The following is a 6,987-nucleotide window of genomic DNA, read 5'->3' as shown; positions in this document are numbered from 1 at the left end:
AATTACTAAATGGACTTTGTCTAATCTCTCACTGTTGTGGAGTTATTACAAAGAGAGAACAGCGTTGTAGCACTAATGGCTACCTCCTTTCTTCTTTTTTGTTCTTGCAGTATAACTTTGGATTTTAACATTGTGGGTGCGGATCAATCGACGCACCTTGTCTTGACAAGGCACCACTGAAGGGTGAGTGCTTCTTCACACAGGCCATTAGTTGACCCCTTTTTGATAAGGTATAGTGATACTTAGCCCCGCTATTTATTTATCATTACAGGTGCCCAATGAATTCTAATTGACGTGCACTCTGAGAGACATTCCCCTTTCCCACTCCGTCCTGATGAAGACCCGTTGTTGAGGACTTGAACAACCCACTTTATGGTTGGGTCGAAACGTCGACGACATTCCCCCTTGGGAGCCTGTACCTACTGATCCCTGTCCATTGCCCCCCCCTCTCTCTTCCTGGCCACCCCATTGCCAACAGTGCAATTGAAGGACCAAGGAATTGTATATAGCATTTAGCGAGTAAAAAAGAAGTATTTTTTACAAGCATTACCTAGGACAGGCTCATTATTTCTTTGTATATAAATCATCTACACTATTTTCTGATCTTCTTGATCATTCACTTGAGCACTTACTTTATCTTTCTCTGTGCACGTCTCCTCTTTTTATAAAATTGTAATTTGCGTTATGATGTGTGTAAATATATGTACATAGTTAGATTGATTTTCAAACATTGTTATATGGTATATTAAATTAATCGTCCCAAGAGGACCTTCTTGGTTTCATTGTTTCTTTGGCACTTACTGTAATTAAATTTCTTTGAGGCTGTGGGCTAATATCCTCTATGCTATTGAGACAACAGATTCAGTCTGGGTTTTGAGTCATTAAAATTGACCGAATGCTATGATTATTCTTATTAGTAAAATTATGTCTAGGACCATTTGTTGTCTGTACTGTTCAGATAATGAGGAGCAGACATTATCGCTGACAGTTGAGTAGTACACAATTGGTTAAAACCGCAACAAATATATTTATTTTAGATATTTGCTACAATGCAAACCCAGCTGTAAAGAGCTATCCGCGAGTGAATCGTGGATTCAGAGAGATGTTTTCATCTAAACAAGCGCATGCAGCAGCAGGGGGAGGGCGCCAGCTGCTCGCTCCCGCAAGTGAATAGCCAGACGTGCACATGTAGCCATTGGAAGCAATGCAACGTGTGCACTTTTTTCACAGGAAAGCTGTGCCGATGGCTACGGGTCTCTTTCCTAAGTGGCGCATGCACGCTGCATAGGCGAGACCTAAAAATATAGAGAACAAATGGGCATTTATACAGCGAAAAGCATTTTCCTAATGCCTAAGTTTGCACAAAGTAGAGTTATGTATTTGGGAAATTTATGGGTACATTACTTTTTTGTGAATTGCTCCGTGTGTGTGTATGAGTGTGTGTGGGTGTGTGTGTGTGTTTGTGATATGCCCTGGAGAGGTGACTTAATGAAAGCAAATCTTTGAATGAATAGATAAACAAATGGGTGTATGGATGTATAAATGGGTGATGGTGTTCAGGTATTCATGAAAGAATGGAACAAGTTCCAAATGTTTTTATAGTCTCCGGTGTTGCTTGAAATGAACAACATAAAATACAAGTGTCCACTGTGTAGTATTCTTGCGTTATGATTCATGCCCTGTGTTATCTTGTTTCTAGCTGCTCAGCCTGTGTGTGTTCTGTATGGAATGTTGGTGAATGGCCATGAGTGGAATGTTTGGGTGACTGGATGAGTGATGACAGTTGGTGGATGGGGCTGAGCAGATAGCAGGCTGCTCCTGGTGGGGCTGCCCTACAGCACTTATACACTTGCTAATGAGACTTTATGCTACCTGTTTACTTACCTGAATAAACCTACTTGGATTACATCATACCAGCGTGGACTAAGTTACTACACTCTGTTACTCCACAACAGATATTTTTGCAAACAGCTTTCCACAGAAGTGAGTGGTTAACACCATGCCAAGGGTACTAGAACTGTCATTATCCAGGTGCAAACCATGATATTCTGAAAATGCCCGTAATGTGATAGAAATTACCACCAGGAGGTCAGGGTCATGATTAGTCAGCTGTTACCAGAAGTTGGTACCATCATTCAATCGATAATGGTTCCCATCTCTATGGATTAACACAGTACATCTCCCATTACCACCATTTTGCTGGTGGAAGCCATCATTCCAAATATCCTCTAAAGACTCTCCATCATAGGCAAATTGTTTGCACTAACGATTTTGGGGCATATTAATCAAAAAGTATCCCAGCACAGCACAGCAAGTCACCGTGCTGCACTGTGCTGCATTACAGGGAAAGGGCAGCAATGTGCTGTATTATTGCAATACAGTGCATTCCAGCCTTTTCCCAGCACTGGCGCACAATGAGCTGCCTAATGCAAACGCATGACGTGCACGCAGGATTGTTTTTGTGCAGGGACAGGCTCCTTCCTGCACAAAATCAATCCTTTGAGGCATTTTCCTCTGTGTATGTAAATGCAGCACACATTGAAATAGGAAGTAACTAGGAGAAATAACAATATTTCTCCTAATTACGCCTCCCCTAAGAAGACATAGCATTTTGGTGCATTCCCAGTACTACCAGTAATGGTAAATCTGGGAATGCATCAAATTTCATGGGTGTTGTGTGTGAAAACCATGCAATGTCCATGGAATTAGCCGCTGGGGCAGAGTATCGCAACACAGAGATTTGCAATAATGTACTCTGTATTTCTCAAGCAACTCAGGGCATGCAAAGTGGCCTTGCATGGCTTGATAATCACATTTCAGGGTTGCTTCATGCATGCACCATGTTGTCTGGTGCAAAAGTGACATAACCTGTAGATAAATATGCCCCTACCATTCTCAGAGTCTATCTATAATCCTGTGGAAAGGTCTACTTGTGAAGGTTTACTTGGCTATCAACTCCCACTCAGAAGTGTGGAAACATTTGCCACAACATCCTCCCCATCCTCCTAGACTTCACACACCTCAAGGCATGAGCTATGCCGTACTGTCATATGTGGTAACCTGCAGCATCCTGACCTAGACTGAGGGGATTGGAAACCTATAGCTATGTCATCAGGGTTGCCATCGGTGTGTGGTTTGCTGTAGTGTCTTGGTGTACCTTGTGCACTGCAGCTTAACTTAAAGTATGTTATTCATCTTGCACAGAGGGGTCAGGAGCCAGTATGGTTACTCTTGCTCTGGTGAGTGTGGAGCCCTGGTTGTTGTGGGTGAAGAATTGGGAGATTAATGCCTGACAAGCCTGATGTCTGAGCCTGATCATGGTGGAACAAGACCTGTGTTGTGGTGTTACTCACTGGATCCCTCCGTGTGGTGAATCCTCCGATGAAGCTTGGCTGGGAATAACAGGTTTAGCATACAGGTGATGCAGAAGGCCCACCAGTGGAAGTAATACATCACATTTTCTGCTTCTAAACTGAAAATGGTTGTGCCACTAACTTTAATGCCAATGGACTGTATTCTGACTAAAAGCCATATTGCAGGTGCAACTCTTTTTGTGTACATTCAATTTCAGCATGATCAGCAGTTAACACTGAACATTTATAAATTGGAAGGAAGGAGGGGACACACTGTCTGGCACACCAGAACTCAATTAGCTCAGATAAATTGTGTTAAATGCAGTGCATGATGACCCTCAGTTGAAAGTCTTTAATAGTCACCTTTGTTGGTTCAGCCCTTCTTCAGTAGAGAGTAATAAGGGAAATTTGGAGATGCTGTCAATGCTGCCACAGTCTCATCAGGCCTAATACCACTACCAGAGCACAGGTGCATCCCAGAGCTTATCAGTCCAGTAACTCAACAATGAGGCAATCATAAAGGAGGAGGAGCACATTGCCTATTATCCAGCACTCATTTTTCCCAGATGCATTGTGGTAAGCTGTGTTCTCACCATGATCTTTTAATCCAGTAGATTTTAATGTTCTGCATTTCATCATTGGGCGCTTGTGATGGTCTTTTATTGTAGTGTTATGAAAAATAATACCAAACTGAACCTCTGAATGATCTAACCATTTGGCTAATGCTGGGTCAGTATTAGTTATTGCCTTCTTTGGCAATAATCAGATCTAATTTTTAATCTTTCTTATGGGTGTGTGTGTGAAGGATCAGTTTTTACGATTACTTTCAAGAAGGAAGTACGCTTTTTAGCATCTGAGTTGTTTTCACAGTGAATTTTGAAGTTTCTTATCAAGATGTAATTGGCATCTGAGAACTTCAAGGAGGGTGCATGTTTCATGAGTTCTTCAAGAAAGTTGGGGGCATAATATCAAGGAGGTATCGCCAAATTAACGGCACTTCATCGCAGCCAAAGTCACGATAAATATATTGCTCCATTGACAGGCTGGTGCTAACAGCCTATATCACCAGTTTACCTGCGATAGCAGCTGCAAAAAACATTGCCACAGATGACCCCTGCAACTATCGCTAATGATATGCAGAGTAGGTGTTCCCGTGCGAAAAGCAGTGACAACACTACTCCGCAAAATTCTCAGCGACCAGTCAGATCGGTGATAAGATCCCAAAACATGCGATAAGGCGCGTTAGCAGCAGGAAATTAACACCTGCTCTGACCTGGTGTAAAATTGGATGACAGCCTGCACCAGAAAAGGAAACCCAGCCCAGAGCTACACCTGAAGGGCAACAGATGCCATGGAGCCATTGATCATGAGGGCTGGACACCCAAGAGGGCCACCCACAACACCTACCGCCACCACTCCAGGACCTCCCACCCCACCCTGGATCCCCACCGCCCCGCCGGACCAACACAGAGGCAGCGCAGACAAAGACAGCAACCTTCAGAAAACGCACCAACCTCACAGACCCAACACTAGAGAATGTCATTGCCCACTACAGGCTCAAAGGGACAACCATCCTCTGCATCCTGACCACCATTGACCACAGGCTGACGGTACGAAAACAGCGGACAAAGCTGCTGGCCGTGCTTCACATGTTGGCCTCTGGTACCTTCAAACCAACAACTGCCGGAGTTGGGGGAGTTTCGCAGCAAGCCCAATCCAAGTTCCTCACAACGGTCATGGATGACATCATCAGCTTGATACCCCACTATCTATACTCCCACCACACTGCGCAAGAACAGCTGGAGACCAAGCAAGGCTCTACGCCATAGCTGGCTTCCAGCATTTCTTGGGGCAATTGACTGCACACATGTCCTACTTGTGCCCCCTGGCAACACTGCACACAATAAACACAACAGAAAGCACATGTATTCATCAATGTGCAGGCAATAGTGTACCACCGAGGAATCACCACCAATGTCAACGCTAACCACCCAGGCAGTGTACATGATTCCTACATCTTCTGACAGTCCATCATCAACCAGCGCTACCAGGATGACAAATACCAAATGAACACACCACACACCTTTACTCCACAATCATGCAACTCACAACACTGGGAATGCACATGTTACAAACTCACATACTACATGCCAAACAACATTTCTCACCCACCAGACACAACAGCACAATTTACTGTGGGAACCTGGGCAAGCCATACACATAAGCCATCAATAGTGGTCCACTATTGCCTGCACATTGATGAATACATAAGCCATCAACGGCATGGCACCTCAGCCACACGATAGTAGATTGTGGGAAGAGGTGGAGAAAAGGCATGTGTGAAGGAGGCAAGTGACCGGTGAAGGTACACAATGCCAAATGTGGCGTGAATGAGATGGCCAGACTGCAGTATACAGACCACACACATATCCATGTCAACATACACCGCTGGTGTTTGTAGTGTAGTGGACAGTGGACACAACCATGTCACCACAGCCAGTGGGAAAGCTCACGGAAATGTAGCTTGTTACATCCCCCCTGTAAGCGTGAGCAGAGTGGGTTGGGCCGGCGAACGCCAGGCCAGCGTAGGGGTGTGAATAAAAAGCATGTAGCATTAGTCGTGGTTCTCTTCCTGAATGCCCAACGTCTCTGCCAAGACAGCGCCCCTCACCCCGCCTTGAGGCTGACACCTTGAGTGGTGTTGCCAGCGATCCTGTGTGCCTGCTGCACCCCGGGCCGCTGGTCCCTGGATCAAGTCTTGCCCGCGCCTGCGCACCCAGGCCTCAATGCTCACCTGCCAACACCGGCGTGTGTCAAAGATGGCCCACCACGTGCTGGTACAAAGTCCAAGCCAGAGTGCTGCGAACCTGGCAGCCTCCTCAGACCATCACGGCCTTCTCGACACAGGCCCACAGTACTCCTTTATCTTTGACGCACTCCACCGGCAGTCTTGATTACACTATGGCATAGAACATTATTTATAGCTGAATTTATGTCACTATACTCCCTTCGATGTGGTGCCACGAAGTCTGTGTATAGCATTCCAACCACACATGTCTGTGGGCCAACGCGGACTACTGCCCTCGGGCCACACTGCGCTCGAGTTGTCACACATTTGGAACTGAGTCTTGATTTTTCAATGGCTGAGTACATATCATTGCACGCAAGCAGAGATGTAAGAGGATGACACGTTTCAGTCAGGAAGAAAAAAGCATCATTGTCACGGAGGTAATCGAACACTACCGACAACTGCCCTGGTGTCACTAACTCTGTGCATCGTGAGCCAACAACACGTGGCTGTGGGCCACTGCTGACCGCTGCCTCCGGCCTGCATTGCAGTCGAGTAGGTCTGACATTTGGGACTGAGTCTTGATTTAGCGATGGCCGAGCTCATATCATTGTACCTGCATCATTGTAGACTGCATCCCCTCTCAGCCTGGTGCCACTAAGTCTGTTCCCCGACATTCATGGACACTCTCTGGTTGAACTTTCGTGGCGTATGAGTCTATGGACTGGGTGTTGTCTTCAAACTCACGTAACTGATACCGACGTGCTGGTAATAACGATTCTGTAGCATTCCACTCCTCAACTTACTGCAGCCGGATGGCTTCTGCCCTCTGCATCATGCCCTGCT

Source organism: Lissotriton vulgaris, unplaced genomic scaffold (genome assembly GCF_964263255.1).
Source record: "Lissotriton vulgaris unplaced genomic scaffold, aLisVul1.2 SCAFFOLD_516, whole genome shotgun sequence".
Lineage (NCBI taxonomy): Eukaryota > Metazoa > Chordata > Amphibia > Caudata > Salamandridae > Lissotriton > Lissotriton vulgaris.
Note: the sequence above shows the minus strand (reverse complement) of the source record.